Source organism: Dermacentor albipictus, chromosome 1 (genome assembly GCF_038994185.2).
Source record: "Dermacentor albipictus isolate Rhodes 1998 colony chromosome 1, USDA_Dalb.pri_finalv2, whole genome shotgun sequence".
Classification (NCBI taxonomy): Eukaryota; Metazoa; Arthropoda; class Arachnida; order Ixodida; family Ixodidae; genus Dermacentor; species Dermacentor albipictus.
In genome coordinates, this window is record NC_091821.1 from 21,127,816 (window position 1) to 21,147,935 (window position 20,120).

The 20,120-nt window shown below is 48.1% G+C and overlaps 17 non-coding genes across 17 annotated transcripts; all 17 read right to left on the bottom strand.

Annotated features, from left to right (window-relative positions):
• Nucleotides 1-11,770: 11,770 nt before the first annotated feature.
• Nucleotides 11,771-11,852, bottom strand: TRNAS-UGA (transfer RNA serine (anticodon UGA)). Its single transcript has one exon. It is a non-coding gene; the product is annotated as a tRNA-Ser (tRNA).
• Nucleotides 11,853-11,930: 78 nt separating this feature from the next.
• On the bottom strand, nucleotides 11,931-12,012 carry TRNAS-UGA (transfer RNA serine (anticodon UGA)). Its single transcript has one exon. It is a non-coding gene; the product is annotated as a tRNA-Ser (tRNA).
• Nucleotides 12,013-17,211: 5,199 nt separating this feature from the next.
• TRNAS-UGA (transfer RNA serine (anticodon UGA)) lies at nucleotides 17,212-17,293 on the bottom strand. Its single transcript has one exon. It is a non-coding gene; the product is annotated as a tRNA-Ser (tRNA).
• Nucleotides 17,294-17,370: 77 nt separating this feature from the next.
• Nucleotides 17,371-17,452, bottom strand: TRNAS-UGA (transfer RNA serine (anticodon UGA)). The gene has a single exon. It is a non-coding gene; the product is annotated as a tRNA-Ser (tRNA).
• Nucleotides 17,453-17,529: 77 nt separating this feature from the next.
• On the bottom strand, nucleotides 17,530-17,611 carry TRNAS-UGA (transfer RNA serine (anticodon UGA)). The gene has a single exon. It is a non-coding gene; the product is annotated as a tRNA-Ser (tRNA).
• A 77-nt stretch (nucleotides 17,612-17,688) lies between these two features.
• On the bottom strand, nucleotides 17,689-17,770 carry TRNAS-UGA (transfer RNA serine (anticodon UGA)). Its single transcript has one exon. It is a non-coding gene; the product is annotated as a tRNA-Ser (tRNA).
• A 77-nt stretch (nucleotides 17,771-17,847) lies between these two features.
• Nucleotides 17,848-17,929, bottom strand: TRNAS-UGA (transfer RNA serine (anticodon UGA)). The gene has a single exon. It is a non-coding gene; the product is annotated as a tRNA-Ser (tRNA).
• Nucleotides 17,930-18,006: 77 nt separating this feature from the next.
• On the bottom strand, nucleotides 18,007-18,088 carry TRNAS-UGA (transfer RNA serine (anticodon UGA)). Its single transcript has one exon. It is a non-coding gene; the product is annotated as a tRNA-Ser (tRNA).
• A 77-nt stretch (nucleotides 18,089-18,165) lies between these two features.
• Nucleotides 18,166-18,247, bottom strand: TRNAS-UGA (transfer RNA serine (anticodon UGA)). Its single transcript has one exon. It is a non-coding gene; the product is annotated as a tRNA-Ser (tRNA).
• Nucleotides 18,248-18,324: 77 nt separating this feature from the next.
• On the bottom strand, nucleotides 18,325-18,406 carry TRNAS-UGA (transfer RNA serine (anticodon UGA)). The gene has a single exon. It is a non-coding gene; the product is annotated as a tRNA-Ser (tRNA).
• A 78-nt stretch (nucleotides 18,407-18,484) lies between these two features.
• Nucleotides 18,485-18,566, bottom strand: TRNAS-UGA (transfer RNA serine (anticodon UGA)). The gene has a single exon. It is a non-coding gene; the product is annotated as a tRNA-Ser (tRNA).
• A 77-nt stretch (nucleotides 18,567-18,643) lies between these two features.
• TRNAS-UGA (transfer RNA serine (anticodon UGA)) lies at nucleotides 18,644-18,725 on the bottom strand. Its single transcript has one exon. It is a non-coding gene; the product is annotated as a tRNA-Ser (tRNA).
• Nucleotides 18,726-18,802: 77 nt separating this feature from the next.
• On the bottom strand, nucleotides 18,803-18,884 carry TRNAS-UGA (transfer RNA serine (anticodon UGA)). Its single transcript has one exon. It is a non-coding gene; the product is annotated as a tRNA-Ser (tRNA).
• A 77-nt stretch (nucleotides 18,885-18,961) lies between these two features.
• On the bottom strand, nucleotides 18,962-19,043 carry TRNAS-UGA (transfer RNA serine (anticodon UGA)). The gene has a single exon. It is a non-coding gene; the product is annotated as a tRNA-Ser (tRNA).
• A 77-nt stretch (nucleotides 19,044-19,120) lies between these two features.
• Nucleotides 19,121-19,202, bottom strand: TRNAS-UGA (transfer RNA serine (anticodon UGA)). Its single transcript has one exon. It is a non-coding gene; the product is annotated as a tRNA-Ser (tRNA).
• Nucleotides 19,203-19,279: 77 nt separating this feature from the next.
• On the bottom strand, nucleotides 19,280-19,361 carry TRNAS-UGA (transfer RNA serine (anticodon UGA)). Its single transcript has one exon. It is a non-coding gene; the product is annotated as a tRNA-Ser (tRNA).
• Nucleotides 19,362-19,438: 77 nt separating this feature from the next.
• Nucleotides 19,439-19,520, bottom strand: TRNAS-UGA (transfer RNA serine (anticodon UGA)). The gene has a single exon. It is a non-coding gene; the product is annotated as a tRNA-Ser (tRNA).
• Between the last annotated feature and the right edge of the window lie 600 nt (nucleotides 19,521-20,120).

Genomic DNA, 20,120 nt, shown 5'->3' on the forward strand with positions numbered 1-20,120 from the left:
GAGGCTTCGTTCGAACGCGCCACCGTTAGCGTGACCGTACGCGCGAACGACCAGGCGTTGGTGTCCAGCATGGGGCGAACATATTCGCTTGTTATCCGGTCGCGGTGAGTCTGACTTCCGCGATTTGTAGCGCGCCCATCAGCTTGTTTTGTGGACAGAAACTCGGCTAGCAGGCATTAATCTATGAAAGGTGTAATAAATGCCCTTGTTATTGTTTGCCCTACTGTGTTGTCGTTCCTTTGTCCCAAGAGCACGGGTGAGAATCCCACAACTGTTGTAATTATTCGCGAGTGCCCTGCAAAATCTTTGCAGCAGCTGCAGCGCTTACCTTTCTACTAACGCGCAACAGTCTAAAGGAAAGGTAGATCGAATGGTAGAGTGCAGGTAACGAGGGGAGGCGGGCAGAGCCTAAACGAGTGACTTGTTAGTCAACCCTCGTGGCAGCTCGCATACCTATTGAGAGCGCGGCCGACGGAAGAGGCAACATAAGGAAGCAAAGAAACCCTATCATTGGTCAACTAGCAGTGGGGTACAAACTGGATACACCTAAATAGAAGTTATGGTACGGTACGGTACTGCTTTTTCACAAGAATAAACGCCCTGTCATCATGTCAAGTGGACAACTGACGTAGGGTGTGCAAGCGCAAAGCTGCATTAGAGGGACACTAAAGCAAAACCCTTAATCAGTTTAGGCTGATAATTCATTCTTTGAAAACTCGGTTATCATTAATTTCACGATACGAGGTTGGTTAGTGGAAAATAAAATGGTAAAAGTTATATTTTTTGAATTTCGTACCTAAACAGTGACGTTATGGTGACGTTACGGATTTCAAAGCTTTTCTTTTTCTTTTGTATTCGGGCAGCGTTGGCTGAGTAAATGTTCCCGAAACTTGCCATACTCAGTCTTTGGCTCCGTTAGAACACAATGTAGTGGATCTTTATTGTTACACAATTAACTAGGGCCTTGCAGTCACCGTAAAAATCTGTGGCGTCGCGTCAAGCTGGTGCGGGAACTTCAAGGCGGCGTCAACACCCGTCTTTTCTTATTGCGCCTTCTCGGACGTTTTGCGGTGGTAGGAGTGCTGTTCTTGTTATTGTAGAAGAATAATTTACCCATGCAGGTCATATAATTGTTTTATTTATTGCCCCTCTAGAGCATTGCAGCGTCTATACGAATCTACGGTAGCAGCTGCCCATTCAATCAACAGTTCTGTACCCGCCGAGGTAGTTTTGGGGCAATGGCATTGCTCGAACTGGCGGGTTCAATCGCGACCACGGCAGCCGCACTTAAACGCGGGCGAAATGCCCAAAAATTTTCGTGTACATAAATTTACATGCACGCCAAATAATCCTCGGGGGTCAAAATTAATTCGGAGTCCCCCACTACCGCGTGTCTCATAATCAGGCTGTGGGTTTGGCCTCACGTAAAACCCCGCGTTTTAAAGTTTAACGCCCCTGTCACGATGAGGTGCGCCCTGTGAGGCATTGACAGTGCTAACCTATTCGCAGGCTGTGAACACTGGCGCACGCCGTATCTTGAAATCGATCTGCAGATGGCGCATACCTTTGTGCGCAATGTGCGCTCGCCGCTCTTGCGTTGAAGCGATAGACGGCCCGAAGCCCACTGCGCTCGCGGCTGCCGACGCGCTTGCTCACACGAGCGTCTGGACAGCGAGTGTCCGCGCTAATAGAGTGTGTTGTGTTCATGTTTGCTTGTGCGCGCTGACGCCGTGCTTGTTAATTCAGTTAGTAACCGAATGATTCCTAGTTTATACGGCCGATAAAACTACTACCCTTACTTCGTATAGCTGTCTACTAATTTGCTATCGCGATCGATAATTCGCCTTTCGGGCGAAACTTCCACTTCTTTATTACGGCGCAAAAAAAAAAAATGGCGTGACGGCCTGGGCATGACCTGAAGGCAGTGTGCATGCTCTCACTCGCGACGCGCAAGAAAGACGCAAACTGGCAAGCAGCTGCATATTCTCGCTCGTGCTATGCGACGGGACGTCAAAGCCAGCAGTCTCGAAGAAGTTCTTGGTGGTGGAACACGAGAAATGCGCTAGCGATTGTGATTTCGAATACTGCATCAGGGTGTCAGAGGTTCGGACACGTCAATTTTTATTTCCTGGAAAAGGACCCGAAACTAGGTGAGACAGGAAACGGCAAATTATCCGCCGGGGTGGCTTAAGGGATATTGTGTTGCAGTGCTAAGCACGAGGTCGCGGGATCCGATCCCGGCCGTGGCGCCGCATTTCCATGGCGGTAAGATACAAAAATCTCCCGTGTACCGCGCCTATAGGGGGCACATTAAAGAGTCCCAGCTGGTCATAACTAATCCGGAGTACCCCCACTACAGTGTACTTCGTAATCAGACCATGGTTTTGGCACTTGAAACCCCGGAATTTAATTTATTTATTTACTTACCTACTTACTTACCGCCAAACTACCTGTAATGAATGAACCAAAAAATGATTCCCATTATACTTTGTATGTATTACGTGAAGTCGAAGCGGTAAAGCGATAGCGAGATTTAGCTCTGCTCTCCAGCACCTCGCACAGTGTTCTGACGGTATACTTGGAGGCGACATGGCACGACCCATCCCGAAGCACAACTGCTGCAACGCAGTAGAAACAGCGCCGTGGCATGTAACAGGCGGTTCACGACGCTGCCTCGATGAGGAGCGCGGGCAGCGGCTGTATACCGGCTTCTCACCTTGGTGGTGCTCAAGATGATACTAACGGAAGACCGTCGGCGGTTGTGTGGCCTCATTGGAGAGGATTTGTTGTATTTAGCATTATTTTACGGTCATTTCCAATGAGACCGTACACCAGCTGCTCAGTAGAAATGCTAATCTAAGGACGCACAGCTTCTCATGCCAGGAGCGTTAGCCAGAATGGTATGTATGCCCTGTCTGTCCTGTAGTCATGTTTATCCTACCCTGTTGATGCTGTAGCCATGAATGCCCCGTCTCCGGCAGAGTAGATTGAGCGGAGCGCGACGATGTGTCCACTTTGTTCCAATGGCCGCGCATGCACGATAATGAGGCGACAGCGCAGCGGGGGCGGCGATACCCGTGACGGCACTAACTAACATAGGTTATTCATATATAACCGTTACAGGAATAAATTGCAGAATAGCGTCCAATTTACATACAACGTTGTTTGTGGGCCTCGGTGAAACGCGCTTGAAAAGCCTACACTCTAAAAACAGTTGCATGCTTTGGGGTGCATATTTGCCACACATCGATAATCGTCATCTGTCTTCCGTGCGTTTGCTTTCTTGAAAACGCTGCGCTCTTTACTTTCCCATCGAGAATGCTCTGTCATGCTGATAGCGCGCATGTCGTTCTTTGTTGGCATTATGTTGTGTGGCAAATATACACCCCAAAGCGTGCAACTGTTTTTAGAGGGTAGTCGCGGGCGACCAGGTGTGCATGCTGCATCTTACTGTAATGCTGCCGTAAGGAGGCGCCTGTGTCACCTTGAGAATAGTGTTCCTCTATATGCTCCCTGCGGGAGCATATAGAGCTCCCTGCGGGAGCATATACAGGAACACTACTTGAGAAAAGGCACCCTATATTGGAGGAATAAATGTCGCGGGTTATACTCGGGAACGTAGGAAGAAAGAAGTATGAAATGGTAGCACCATGGCGGTAAAAAAGTAGGCCAAATCTCAGGGAAGTACAGCATGAGAAACCCACCGGTTTCTTTATTTCGATTTGTTAATCCGCAGCCTCTCAAGTGGAGCGCCTGGGCATTATTGCCATTTAAACATTAGTTATGCTTTCCTATTGTTTTCAGTTTACTCGTGTGAGGATTTTGGCCGTAAGCTAGACATGTTTTCATTAGCCAGTTGCTGGGCAGATGGTTGTGGCCTCTCAAGGAACAAGCAAGCGGCGCTGTGCCACTGAAGTAAACCCGTCGCGGTAGCTTAGTGGCTATGGCGTCGCGTTGCTGAGCTCGAGGTCACGGATTCAATCCTGGCTGCCGCAGCCCTATTCGGGCAATATCCAAAAACTCTCGTCTATTTAGATTTATGTACACGTTAAAAACCCAAGCTGCTCAAAATTAATCCGGAGGACCCCACTGCGACGCGCCTTATAAGCAGATGATTTCAGCCTCGTAAAACCCCATGATCTAACTTTTATTTATTTTTTAGCTGTAGTGCCGATGTATATGCTCCCCGCAGGGAAGCACAGTTATGTGTAGGTCTGCCCTCTATGGTCGCCAAAGGTTTTAATCTAAGCAGAGAAGCCACTCTGCACAAGAGACCACTCACGACAGTGCACTGTCGTCCATTCTACGTTGTTTCCAGAGGAACGCTCTCGTTTTACTGTCAAAACGGAAATACGCGCTCGTGCTGCTGATAAAGCAAAGAAAAAAATTCCAGCCAACACCAAATATCAATAATGAAATGGTACAAGTTTGCTGTGATTTGTCCTTTATTAGTGATATAGGGTTCTGCAGCAGAACTGATAGTTGGGCGAGTTGGTACGAATTCATAGTGAAATATTTAGCGCGCACAATCGACAAAGACGTGTGCCCCCATTCACTGTGTCTTTGTCGATTGTGTGCGCTAAATATTTCACTATGAATATAGGGTTCCTCATCAGTGCTCGCTTCGACGCCAGTGGCGTTGCCAGAAATTTCGTTCGGGGGCGGGGCTCACGTTGCAGCTCGGTCTCCTCCTTATAGAATTCGTCGAGGGATAAAATACATGAATAATACCTGTATTGCAATTGCCAAGGATGATGCAGACTAATTTTGAACGCTACGCATTGTCAAGACAAGCAAAATATGTATTTTTTCGTAAAAGGATATACTCGTATGTCCCAAAAATTGTGCCCGAAATAAATGATAGCAACGCCTGTCTATTTATTAAGTAAAGAAAATATCACGCGAACTTAAAAACTATATCACTTCGATACCCGCAAAGCAGTGGATGCCGCTGATATGAAAAATGTAAAGACGATGATATGAAGAAGTGGAGGACAAATATTTTAATGAAACTTTATCATTCAAGAAACTTGTTTACATTTTTGTACATATGCAACGGCCGGAGTAAGATCTCAATGACGCTGTCCTTCGTTCCAATGTATTGCGCCGGTGGAGCTGTCACCGGTCGTGTGTTGTGAGTAATTGCACCGAAATTATAGTCGCAACGGACAGCACATATATAGAAAGCAGGAGTTCTGCAAAATATACGAGAATGAATAAAATGAAAGTGAGCCAATGCGAATATATGACAAACGGGACACTTTATTTAAAAGCAGTCTCCATGAGCATTGACACATTTGTCACACTGACTAACGAGTCGCTTGATTCCAGTCTCATAAAGCTCCTTGGGTTGCTGCTTCAAAAAGTCTGTAACAGACTCCTTCCCGTCATCGTCCGACACGAATATGGTTCCCTTGAGCTGTTCTTTTTTTTCAATTGCCCTAAATTGTGGAAGTCACAAGGCGACATGTCTGGGCTATATGGCGGATGTTGCAGCGTTTCCCACTTGAACTTTGCCAGTTTTGTCTTAACCACATCAACGAGGTGGGGACGGACATTGTTGTAGAGCAATATGACCCCATTCGTCAATTTTCCACGTCGTTTGTTCGTGATTGCGACAAGCAGCCGATACAGCGTTTCACAATATCGGAAACGATTGATAGTCTATCCAGGTTTAGAAAATTGGATCAGTGGCTATGGCGATATCGAATATCGAAGAATATCGAAGAATATCGAAGGCGCCCCTGACGATCGAAAAAAAAAGTCAACAACACCTTTCCGGCGGAAATGACGGCCTTTGCTTTCTTTGGGGGTGATGAATTCGAATGTTTCCACGGTAAGCATTGCCGTCGTGTTTCAGGCTCGTATTAGTGGCACCATGATTCGTCCCCGGTGACAATTGCAGACAAGAAGTCGTGACCCTCTTTGTGATATCGGATCATATGAGTCAAGGCACCGCCGAACCTATCCGTCTGCTGGCGGCGGTCCAGAATCTTGGGCATCCATTGCGCACACAGGAGACGATAACCGACATGTTCATGAATTATGGTGTGAGCCGAACCGTAATTGATGTTCACGCGCTCTGCCAGTTCATCGATGCTTATCCTCCGTTCTTGTCGAATGAGCTTATCAGCCTTTGCAATTGCGTTGGGGGTGATTGCACGGTGGCTATAGCCCGGTCTTGGATCGTCTTTGCAACTTTCACATCCTTCTTTGAACCGTTTGCTCCATCGCTTCACAGTGGCCAATGAAATGCAATGTTCAACGTACGCGGCAGCCATACGGCGACTAATTTCTTTTAGGGAAACACTTTCAGCTGGCAGAAACCTCATGGCACCACGCTGTTCAACTTTTGGAACGTCCATTATGTCACGCAACCATGTTCGACCCAGTGTATGAGAGCATTCACGAACATTTATCTTCACACCTGCGTGTCACTTTTCTAAATGAGAGATGCCTGTGTGCTACGCGCATGCCTCGCAGAAATGGACCGAACCATTATTGCGTGGAGTGGGTTGGCTCACTTTCATTTGACTCGCCCTCGTATATTATAAGTGGGAAGATACAATGGAATATACAAATGCGAAGATATAGCTTGATAAAGGGCAAGAAAGTGTCACTGGAAACAAACTTCACTACACGTATACACAAAACCTCGCAACAAGATATTTAAATATGCGTATAAGTCTCCAATAAATCTACATATATAAGAAAAAAGTCATTGAATATAATGCGTCAAACAACACAAATATATATGCTGGGCAATCACAGGTTCACAGACCACAGAATCGTGAGCCCCCCTCCCCCTCCCTCCACTCCCCCCGATGTATCGCGCGCGATGGAAGGCGGCGCGCGTCCTCCCCGTTTTTCTCCCTTGCGCACACAAGACTGAGCCACCATCGTGAGCTCACCCATGCCCCCTCCCCCTTGCCCCACTATGTTTTCACTCGCACGTGCAGTATGCGGCGCGCAGTCACGATGTTATCGCCCTTGGACTTTATACGGAACATTAGGGCGACGGCTACGGCAGGAATGTGCCTGGAGTGTCCGTATAATTGATATCGCAATCATATAATAAGAGTATCCGGCTACTGAAGCGCCCCGTGAACCTTTACTTTCCGGAAAAGAAGTAACGAAATCGAACTTTCACCATGAGGCAATTCGCTGCGCCGCAACAATGTCGTGTTTCTTGTGGGGCCGGAGCACTGAAATGAAAAAAAAAAACATAGGATAAAGCATGTTGGCCACAATTGGATGCCTACTTTGGGAACCTAATGTGGCTACCGAAGGAATATCGAAGAAAAGCTGAGACGCTTGGTCCACAAAGAACCATACGCATACTGCTCGGTGTCCTACACCGGCGAGACAAGACTTTCCGGACAGGTTGCGCTCAAGCGAATGCGTTGCAAACCGTCGAGTCTCCACAGTGATGGCGGCGAGCGACCATTGTTTGTTTTACTCGTCTGCTAGCCAGAAACGTCCAAAACTTTGCCAGGCGAAAATCCACTGGGCCAGTCGAAAACACACGCGCACCGAAGTGCGCCGCGCGGTAGTCGGGGCAACACGAGAAAGACGCATGCGCTCTGGCTCGCTCTGGCAGTCCACGGGTAGCGAAAACAAGAAAATTAAAGAGGCTAAATGTTTCCTCGCGAAAAAAAGCCGAAGTAGAAAAATAAATAAGAACGTAGTTACCTTTCCTGGCTTTAGTGTCTTGACTTTCCCAGATGTATCGCGCGCGACGTTAGGCGGCGCGTTTGCGCCCCGCTTTTCTCCTTTGCGCACACAAGACTAAGCCACCATCGTCGGGTCACCCATACCCCCCCCCCCCCCCTCAAAGTCAAAGTAGAAAAAATAAATAGCAACGTAGTTACCTTGGCTGGCTTTAGTGTCTAGACATGGATGCTTTGACGTAGGAGAAAAAAAATGTTAATATTTTTTTCTGTGACATGACGGCACAAATGAACCACCACAACGCTTCGTCTCATCGCCCCTCACCGCGTACTTTGCCAACTTGACGTAGTGGTTCTTCAGAAACCCGCAAGGTGGAAAGAAAAAATGAATAAAGGGAAAATCAGACATCCACTCTTTCGAGGAACCCGTATGGGTTTCCTTTGTAGCAATTGCTACGAATGGGTGAATGTCTGAGTTTCCCTTTATTCATTACTTCTCTCCACCTTGCGGGTTTCCGCAGAACTATACTACGTCAAACACTTGCCTTTGCTTGGTGTTGTCGACAAATTCGACTTCGCCCTGCCATCTGCTAGCCGCCTGGTTAGCTCAGATGGTAGAGCGGCTGTCCCGGAAAGGCGGTGGTCCCGGGTTCGAGTCCTGGACCAGGACGAATTTTTGTTCAACTATGAGGCTTTTCTTTCGAGGAACCCGAATGGGTTTCCTTTGTAGCAATTGCTACGAATGGATGGATGTCTGATTTTCCCTTTATTCACTTTGTCAACTTGTCTGAAATTTGTTTGTCTCGTTGTATACTCGAATGTACGACTTTAGAAACGTTAATGCCCATTTGGGGTCAAATGTTTATAACAGCATTTTACCAACAAAGTTCCCGAATGGAAAATCTAAAGCACCGCTTTGGAAATGTCAATGCACCTTTCCCATCGACAGTTTATGAGAACTTTAGAAACATAAAGTTACGGAATTGAAATCCACGCGCTCCGTAGATTACGCGCCTCCGCGAGTTGCCGCGACGAGCCCACTCGCCATCAAAGCGCCCTTGAAACTTTGTGCTCGAATGGGGATCATTGCGTTATGTGACTCCAGGTGCATGGGCGTTGCCATGAAATCCAGCCCGAGTTCACAATCTTCGCGCTGAAATGTCTTTTAGAGCTTGAAAAATATATTTTAGACAAAATCCCAAATGATTTTCGGCGCCAGGGGTTTTGGTCGGCGGTGCATGACAGCACGAGAAAATTTCGGGGGGGGGGAGCTGAAGCCCCATAAGCACCCCCCCCTCTCCGCTGGCTACGCCCCTGTCGGCTCGTTGCAACCGCCATCATCTACGTATAGTGGGGACAACTAACAGCAAGCAAAAAATAAAAAAATAATAAGAAAAGTGACGTCACAACCGAAAATGGCAGTGACGTCAAAATCATATGGTGGCTTGGCACGAATGTTTGAATTTCTTTAGCGTCCGCCATTTCGATCGTTATGCCAGCAGTTATTTTTCTTTTGAGGCTGAGGCGAGCTTGCGACTCATATCAGCTGAAATGCCAGCGTGTCCTTTACCTATAGAAGTGGTGTATGTCTTATTAATGTGCACACAATTAGGCTATTATTCACGGCAATTGCTCCAGTAACTTCCTTAGGAAATGGCATTGCCTCAGAGGTTTCAAAAGCAATTTATTTTATTCGTCTAGAATAATGCTACCATTATAATTCACCAAACAAAATATGTTTCAATTGATGAAAAGTACTATGGCCAGACCTAATGTATAACAACACATGCGGATCTTTTTCGCAGAATCATTCGTAATTCCTTGCGACAGTAATTATTCATATGTAACAGTTATCAGACATCCCTGCCCACATCATCATTTAGAAAACATTCGACTTACTAATTCTGCTGCCCGTCGGATACTCAGAGCCTCTGCTACGGAGGGTAAACGAACATAGCGCGACGTTTCTTCGTGGAGCGTTTCGCATTTATCGTCACGACGAGAAAAGCGCGTAGGATACCGCAGCGTGAACTTGCACGATAACAAAAAACTTGCACTCACACTTTTTGCCAATGAATGCCGTGCGCTAGGTAACGCCAAATTTGAAGTGAAGCGCACGCCACACTTTTAACAAACACGCAAGGAAACAAAAAAAGATCCGGCCGAAACCGCCGCGTTGAAGTGAGCAACGCCATTCCGCACGACCTATCTTGTTTGCTCAGTCTTCCCAAGTCTTGCGCTGGAATCACTGGTTGATAGGGTTCACCAAGAGCGAACTAATAAATTGTGAAATAGAAAAAAAAATTATCATTTTTTGTATTAGTACACCAAAAATATTGGAAACGGAATATTTACTCGTATGACAGTATTCTGATTAAAATTTTTCAAACACTTTTTCACATAGGTTTTCTAGTTTCAATGTTTTAGCTTTAGTCGAACATTTGGTTGTTTGGATCTACGACGAGACAACGGCGCTCCTTCACAAACACTTCAGTTGCAGAAAGCAGCCTATTCTTGGCCTCCGTAGTCATCAGCGTAACCACCCACACGTGGTTCATTTGGTATGCCCCTAACGCTTCAACGTCAAGGAGCATTGCCAAAGCCCCTAGTGCATCCCGTCTACACGCTAAGGTCTTCCACGAACATCCGCATGAAAAAATGCAGTGTTTACAACAATACGACCGGTTGGTAGAGCAGGTAAAATAATTTCATATTCCTGGTTGGCATTGGCTGCATTCCGGTAACCACGGCTAGACATAGTCGCTCACACCGCCCCAGGAGAGCGAAACACTCCTAAACCATTCACGGCGGTGGCCGGAAGTGGAATCCACCACTCGGCCACGACTGCGCATATAAGCCGCAACACTTCTTCGCCACAGTGATACGCGTTCACGAAGGGCTGGCGAATAAAAAAGACACCATAAGAAAACACACGTCCCATAAGAAAACAGCCGCCCAGCAATGCAAGAAAACATGATCTGTGGTCTCCGGCTTTTGGCAGATCAAACAGTGTGATCCCCATGGCACAAGACAGCCTCGTTCTTCCACAAGCGTCTTCACAGAGAGCGTTCCTGTGTGGAGCTTAAATAAGAAGGTTTTAACCCCTGGTGGCACTTGCATGCGTTTCACCCGTTTAAGGACGTCTTGTCCTGGCCCTCCACTGTATATGGCTCTCTATAACGGCACTGGAAACACAATGTCGCACACATCTCTATACAGTGTTTTCCTTTTCACTTGACACACATAATCTTTTGAAAAACGAACTGAAAGGAAACGCACACTGTCGACCACTTCCTCAAAATAACCCCGAAGTTTCCCGGTCATGCTTGCCGTACTAACATATGCAGGCAATGCGTCGCTCAACCTGATCTGACATACGGTGCGCAGAAAAGGACCGCGCACATCGCGAAAAAACAAAAAGCGGTTGACAAGCTGTCGAACAAAAAGATGCGCCAAGCCCACACCCCCGTCCCTCACTCTTCTAAACAAATTTCTTCGGCTACATCTCTCCCATGCTGAACCCCAGATGAAGACAGCAAACACTCTGTGCAGCGTTTGCACATTTGCTCGAGAACAGTGCAGCATTTGCATAACATAATATAGCTTCGCTATAAAAAACTTATTACAAATTGTCGCTCTAGAAAAAATAGACAGGTTATTGCTTCTCCATCTGTCCACTTTTTCTTTCGTTTCATTAGTTTGGTTCCTCAAGTACTCATCTTTGCTGTTGTACATGTCGAGGGGAACACCCACATACCTCGTCGGAGTTTTCACCCAGTTGACATTCGCGAAGTAGTCCGGTGCCGAAAACCACTCCCCGTGCCACAGGCTTGGGATTTGCTCTAATTTACATCTGCTACCCGTGACGTCACAGAAATGTTTTACTACAGCTATTGTTTTGGTTACACTTGCTTTGTCTGTTCAACACACTGCCGCGTCGTCAGCATACGCTAGCAGCTTCACTTCGGTGTCTGCTAATCTAAAACCACGTATCTTGTTATTTACATTAATGGCCACACACATTGCTTCTATGTAGGTACTTCTGCGCCACAATGATACGCGTTCACGAAGGGCTGGCGAATAAAAAGAAGATACCTACACGCAGCCGACAGGATTCGAATCTGTGCGGGGTCACCCCAATGGATTTCAAGTCCATCGCCTTAACCACTCGGCCACGACTGCGCATATAAGCCGCAATACATCTGCGCCACAATGATACGCGTTCACGAAGGGCTGGCGAATAAAAAGAAGATACCTACACGCAGCCGACAGGATTCGAGTCTGTGCGGGGTCACCCCAATGGATTTCAAGTTCATCGCCTTAACCACTCGGCCACGACTGCGCATTTTTTTTTTAATTTAATGCCGGTCTTTGACATAACCCAGAAAATACAAATATTACACGCATCGCAGAAATCCAAAAAGGCGAAAAAAAAATTACAATAATGCCATCGGTCCGTATAGGACCGGCGTTGTCAAATTAAAATTCCTTCATGGCTGTGAGAGCTTCTAGCCTCGACAGCCAATCCGGAGGACATTCTTGCATTTTCTGTAGATCAACAAACCGCGACATAGATTCTCTGAAATATATATGAACCGGCCGTGCGTCGGGATCACAGTGGTACCCAGCCATTCGCGCCCGCCATATACAGTGGAGAGCATTCAACATAATGAAGTCATATGGGACCCCGTCTTCATCCTTAATAGGCAGATACCTGATCCCTTGGGGGTTTACAGGTAATTCTTTCTTCAGGGTTCGCTTCAAGATGTCCCAGAAGAACACAGCAGCCCAACAGTGCAAGAACACATGATCTATGGTTTCGGGCTTCTTGCAGATCAGGCAGTGAGAACCCCAGGGTACGAGACAGCCTCGTTCTTCCATAAACGTCTTCACGGACAGGGTTCCAGTGTGGAGCCTAAAAAAGAAGGATTTTACCCCTGGTGGCACCTGCATGCGTTTAACCCGTTTAAGGACGTCCTGTCCTTGCCCTCCACTGTACATGGCTCTGTATAACGGCACTGGGAAAACAATGTCACACACATCTTTATACAGCGTTTTCCTTTTCACTTGACACAGGTAATCACTTGAAAAACGAACAGTAAGAAAACGCACACTGTCTACCACTTCCTTAAAATAGCCACGAAGTCTTCCGGTCATGCCGGCCGTACTGACAACATGTGCCGGCAATGCGTCGGTCAATCTGAGTTGACATACTGTGCGCAGAAAAGGATCGCGCACATCGCGGAAAAACAAAAATCGGTTTACTAGTTGTCGAACAAAAAGATGCGCCAAACCCACACCCCCGTCCTTCACTCTTCTGAACAGATTTGTTCGACTGCACCTTTCCCAGGTTGAACCCCAGATGAACACCGCAAACACTCTGTGCAGCTTTTGCACATTTACTCTAGAACAATATAACGCTTGTATAACGTAGTATAACTTGGCGACTAAAAAGACGTTACAAACTGTCGCTCTTGCAAAAACAGACAGGTTAGTAGCTTTCCATTTTTCTACTTTTTCTTTAATTTCACTTGTTTGGTTCCTCCAATATTCATCACTGCTATTAATAATAATATTTGGGGTTTTACGTGCCAAAACCACTTTCTGATTATGAGGCACGCCGTAGTGGAGGACTCCGGGAATTTTGACCACCTGGGGTTCTTTAACGTGCACCTAAATCTAAGCACACGGGTGTTTTCGCATTTCGCCTCCATCGAAATGCGGCCGCCGTGGCCGGGATTCGATCCCGCGACCTCGTGCTCAGCAGCCCAACACCATAGCCACTGAGCAACCACGGCGGGTTCATCACTGCTATTGTAACTGTCTAAGGGAATTCCGAGATACGTCTTGGGAGTTTTCACCCAGGTCACATTCGCAAAATAGTCTGGTGCGGACAGCCAATCCCCATGCCACAGCCCGAGAGATTTGCCCCAATTTATTCTGCTACCCGTGACTTCACAGAACTGTTTGACTATAGATATTGCTTCGGTTACACTTGGTTTATCTATGCAACACACTGCGATGTCATCTGCATACGCAAGTAGTTTGACTTCTGTCGCTGCTAATCTAAAACCACGTATTATGTCATTTTCATTTATTGCCACACACATGGCCTCTATATAAATAGCAAACAGAAGTGGACTGAGGGGACAGCCTTGGCGCACTGAACGCATAATGTTAATGGGGGCCCCCAGTGCCTTGTTTACAATTAATCTGGTTGTGCAATTCTTGTACGCCAAGGCCAGGCCCTCAGTGATGATGGAACCGACATTAACGTGATCCAAGATGGCAAACAAAATAACATGCGCGACACAATCGAAAGCTTTCTCGAGATCGAGCTGAAGAACTGCAACGCCACCTCCGGTGACGTCACAGCACTCAAGTACACATCGCATCTTATGAATGTTAGAAAAAATAGTTCGCCCTCTGATGCCACAGATTTGATGGTCTCCTACTATTTCTTTGATGACGCCTTGGAGTCTGGTAGCTAAAATCTTCATAAATATCTTGTAATCAACATTTGTTAGGGATATTGGCCTATAGAATGACACTAATTTTAGTTTATCTATTTCATCACTCTTGGGTATTAGTATGGTGTGCGCTTTTCCGAAGGAAGGGGGCAAACATTTCTGCTGATACGCTCCATTGAATACATCTGCCAACAGTGGAGCCAATTCTCTCTTAAATGCCTTATACCACCCAGCGCAGAGACCATCAGGTCCAGGCGACTTTCCCGGGTTCAAATCGTCGATTGCCTTTTCGACTTCCCCCTCAGTTATTTTGGCTTCTAATCCTTCTTTGAAATCATCACTTATTCGCGGCATGCGAGTAAGAAAATGCGCTTTAAAACCATCTACATTCGCTTCCTGATATGCAAAGAGCGACTGGTAATACTCGAAAAAGGCACTCCCAATGCTCTCATTGTCTTCAACGACAGTCCCGTTCATTAGAATTTCATCGATGTGGTTTCGCCGTCCGTGCGCCTTCTCAAGACCCAGTGCCCTTTTAGTGGGCGTCTCCCCTGCCGCTAGTGCATGTGCTCGCGCACGCACGATGGCGCCTTCATAACGCTCTTTGTCGAACTGTTCAAGTTTTTCCTTGATGTTTCGCACGTCGTCTTTATATGTACCAGGCTCTCTACACTCAAGCGTTATCAGCTGCTCCAACAGTCTTCTTAAGCCCTTTTCTTTCATTTCCCTCTCGAATTTTATGCAACTCGATCTTTCTATGGCTTTAATTTTAACCTTCTGTTTAAAACATTCCCACTTCTCTGTTATTGTTTCCGTTGCCTCATCGAATATTTCATTAACCGCATCCCTTACTGCTTTTACAAACCCCTGATCATTTAGTAACAAGGCATTCATTTTCCACAGATCCCAATTAAAAGCATGTTTCGTTTTCACTACACCTATGTGGCATTTTACAAGGCAGTGGTCCGAAAACGACACGGGCACAACACAATAACTATGGCATCTTGGAATCGTGTCCAATGACATGTACATTCGATCCAGTCGTGCGTGACTACTGCCCTGAAAACGAGTAAAAGTCACTTCCCGCCCCCCTTCCAGGCACTCGTAAACATCGTCAAGTTCATTTTCCGCTATTAGTTGTGATAATACGCTACAGCTTTTGTCTCGCACACCGGCATTATTCACTCTATCTCTGGCATTCAACACACAATTAAAGTCCCCTAACAACATCACGCGCTTCTCACAATGGACATACTTAGAAAGGTTCGAAAAAAACAAGACACGCTCCTCCACTGAATTCGGAGCATACACGCATATGACACGGAATTCAACCTCGCATATCGAAACATCACAAAAAACAATCCTTCCAGATTCGCATGAAAATACACTTTGAATCTGCAGTCCAGGCAGCTTCTTAACGAACAGAATGCACCCCGCGGACGTGCCTACCGCATGGCTAACCACCGCAAAATATCTGTGCGTGAATCGTCGCACCATGCTCCCGGTCTGCTCCTCTCCGTCAACCTTAGTCTCTTGGACGGCTAGTACGTCTATGTTGTGGTCAGTGGCCAACCGTAGGACCTGGCTTTGCCTACGACTAGCCGCCAACCCTCGCACGTTCAATGTGGCAATAATAAGGGACGGTATTTCAGCCATTTTCAACTATCGGGAAAAGCAGGCCCGGAGCATGGTGCTTACCGTTCACGACTAGCCCTCGGCTAGCCGCCTCCGGGACCTCCCGGCTTCTTGGTGTCGTTAGGCGATGGCGTTCTGCCCGCAGGTTTCCTTTCGGGTGTTAGATTCGGCTTCGGCTTGTAGCCCATCCGCCTTCCTTGAGGCGCCTTGGGCGGCGGCCCCTCGCTTGTGCTCGTCGCACCGCCGTCCCTTTCTTTGGTCTCGTCGTGGGGGCGCTTGACTGGGGCACCGAGAGTCGCAGTCCGCTCACCGTCGTTGACATCCATGTCCTGCAGCAATGCCGTCGTGTCGTTGTCGGGCGCCTCTTCGTTAACGCCCCCCGTAGGGCGGCTCACTGCAGGGAGGTCCTGTACCGGCTTGGCCGCCTTATCGGTAGTCTCAGCTACTGAGCCTTCTGCGCCGGCAGTCGATGACCCGCTGAGTGTCCCTGTCGGAACCACGTCTCCCGTTCCCTTGGCGGCGTCCTCCGTTTCGACCACGTCCATGACGTGCTCAGCCGCAACGTCACTCGCTGCTGGTCCTGTCACGGCGGCGTAGGATTTGACGCAGTCAGCGTCAACGTGGCCGAAACGTCTGCACCTGGAACAGCGCGGGACTTTGCACTCCCGGCGGACGTGCCCCGTGCCTTGGCAGCGCAGGCACTGCATTGGTCGACCGGGCACGACCACCAAGGCCAACTCTCCACCGACGCGAACCTGATGAGGAAGGTCTTCCACCTTGACGCCGCTTTTCAGCTTGAGGAGCACAGTCCTGGTGGTCGAAGTCTTGTCGCCCATGCCATGGACGCGCCACCGTTCCCGGCTCACCTCCTCCACCTTGCCGTAAGCCGCGAAAGCAGTCCGGACTTCCTCGTCGGCAACGCCGTACAGCAGCCAGTGAAGCCGAAGCTTCACCTGCTGGTCCTGTGGGTCCACGATGACGCACCGCCGTCCCTTCACTTGCAGTTCTTTGAAGGCCATAAGGCGTTTCGTCGCAGTGGCATCACTCAGGGTCACCGCCCAGACGTGGTTGATCTGGTACGCCCCTATGCATACCACGTCCGGCATCAGTCCCGTCGGCAGTAGGGCGTCTCTAAAATCTTCGACCTTGTATGGTCTGGCACGTACATCACCGTGTAAAAACACGGTGTTCAAAGCCACTCGTCCTTTCGGCAGCTGAGGCAGAATAAACGGATACTCATTATCGTTGTCGGTGATCCTGTTTCCGCGGCCAGAAGTGGCCGCTGTCGCTGCTCCACTGGAGCCCATGATTCTGCTGACCGCTCAGCTCGGCTGCCGGAAGCAGAATGCCACGACTGCGCATATAAGCCGCAATACATCTGCGCCACAATGATACGCGTTCACGAAGGGCTGGCGAATAAAAAGAAGATACCTACGCGCAGCCGACAGGATTCGAATCTGTGCGGGGTCACCCCAATGGATTTCAAGTCCATCGCCTTAACCACTCGGCCACGACTGCGCATATAAGCCGCAATACATCTGCGTCACAATGATATGCGTTCATGAAGGGCTGGCGAATATAAAAAGATACCTACACGCAGCCGACAGGATTCGAACCTGTGCGGGGACACCCCAATGGATTTCAAGTCCATCGCCTTCACCACTCGGCCACGACTGCGCATATAAGCCGCAATACATCTGCGTCACAATGATATGCGTTCATGAAGGGCTGGCGAATATAAAAAGATACCTACACGCAGCCGACAGGATTCGAAGCTGTGCGGGGTCACCCCAATGGATTTCAAGTCCATCGCCTTAACCACTCGGCCACGACTGCGCATATAAGCCGCAATACATCTGCGTCACAATGATATGCGTTCATGAAGGGCTGGCGAATATAAAAAGATACCTACACGCAGCCGACAGGATTCGAACCTATGCGGGGACACCCCAATGGATTTCAAGTCCATCGCCTTAACCACTCGGCCACGACTGCGCATATAAGCCGCAATACATCTGCGTCGCAATGATATGCGTTCATGAAGGGCTGGCGAATATAAAAAGATACCTACACGCAGCCGACAGGATTCGAACCTGTGCGGGGTCACCCCAATGGATTTCAAGTCCATCGCCTTAACCACTCGGCCACGACTGCGCATATAAGCCGCAATACATCTGCGTCACAATGATATGCGTTCATGAAGGGCTGGCGAATATAAAGAGATACCTACACGCAGCCGACAGGATTCGAATCTGTGCGGGGTCACCCCAATGGATTTCAAGTCCATCGCCTTAACCACTCGGCCAGGACTGCGCATATAAGCCGCAATACATCTGCGTCACAATGATATGCGTTCATGAAGGGCTGGCGAATATAAAAAGATACCTACACGCAGCCGACAGGATTCGAACCTGTGCGGGGACACCCCAATGGATTTCAAGTCCATCGCCTTAACCACTCGGCCACGACTGCGCATATAAGCCGCAATACATCTGCGTCACAATGATACGCGTTCATGAAGGGCTGGCGAATATAAAAACATACCTACACGCAGCCGACAGGATTCGAACCTGTGCGGGGACACCCCAATGGATTTCAAGTCCATCGCCTTAACCACTCGGCCAGGACTGCGCATATAAGCCGCAATACACCTGCGTCACAATGATACGCGTTCACGAAGGGCTGGCGAATAAAAAGAAGATACCTACACGCAGCCGACAGGATTCGAGTCTGTGCGGGGTCACCCCAATGGATTTCAAGTCCATCGCCTTAACCACTCGGCCACGACTGCGCATATAAGCCGCAATACATCTGCGTCACAATGATATGCGTTCATGAAGGGCTGGCGAATATAAAAAGATACCTACACGCAGCCGACAGGATTCGAACCTGTGCGGGGTCACCCCAATGGATTTCAAGTCCATCGCCTTAACCACTCGGCCACGACTGCGCATATAAGCCGCAATACATCTGCGTCACAATGATATGCGTTCATGAAGGGCTGGCGAATATAAAAAGATACCTACACGCAGCCGACAGGATTCGAATCTGTGCGGGGTCACCCCAATGGATTTCAAGTCCATCGCCTTAACCACTCGGCCACGACTGCGCATATAAGCCGCAATACATCTGCGTCACAATGATACGCGTTCATGAAGGGCTGGCGAATATAAAAACATACCTACACGCAGCCGACAGGATTCGAGTCTGTGCGGGGTCACCCCAATGGATTTCAAGTCCATCGCCTTAACCACTCGGCCACGACTGCGCATATAAGCCGCAATACATCTGCGTCACAATGATATGCGTTCATGAAGGGCTGGCGAATATAAGAAGATACCTACACGCAGCCGACAGGATTCGAACCTGTGCGGGGACACCCCAATGGATTTCAAGTCCATCGCCTTAACCACTCGGCCACGACTGCGCATATAAGCCGCAATACATCTGCGTCACAATGATATGCGTTCATGAAGGGCTGGCGAATATAAAAAGATACCTACACGCAGCCGACAGGATTCGAATCTGTGCGGGGTCACCCCAATGGATTTCAAGTCCATCGCCTTAACCACTCGGCCACGACTGCGCATATAAACCGCAATACATCTGCGTCACAATGATATGCGTTCATGAAGGGCTGGCGAATATAAAAAGATACCTACACGCAGCCGACAGGATTCGAACCTGTGCGGGGACACCCCAATGGATTTCAAGTCCATCGCCTTAACCACTCGGCCACGACTGCGCATATAAGCCGCAATACATCTGCGTCACAATGATATGCGTTCATGAAGGGCTGGCGAATATAAAAAGATACCTACACGCAGCCGACAGGATTCGAACCTGTGCGGGGTCACCCCAATGCATTTCAAGTCCATCGCCTTAACCACTGCCCACGACTGCGCTTTTTTTTCTTTATTGCCGACTTCGACGTTCTAAATCATGGTTTACAAAGGATAAAACGTGTGAGCCACACTTTGGTCAACACGGTACTAAAATCTTTTCAACAACGCTAATTCATCAAATACAGAGATACATTGCGGTGGATCAGGCAGCGCTTTGAAACCGTCTCTCACACACACGACACTCTCAATGAAATTTTTCCGAGCCGGTCGAACAACAATGTCTCCGTTTTGGAATTGCAGTCTAGTTTTCCACATTGCGTGGATGCTCAGGACCATAATAAGATCATACGGGACATCCTCGGTGTTATTAATCGGTAAGAAGCGTATTCCATATGGGTCTAGGGGTAAGTGTTTTTTTAATGTTCTCTGCAGAACATCCCAGTGAAAGATGGCGTCCCAGCAGTCTAGGAATGCATGTTCTATGGTTTCCAGTTTTTTGC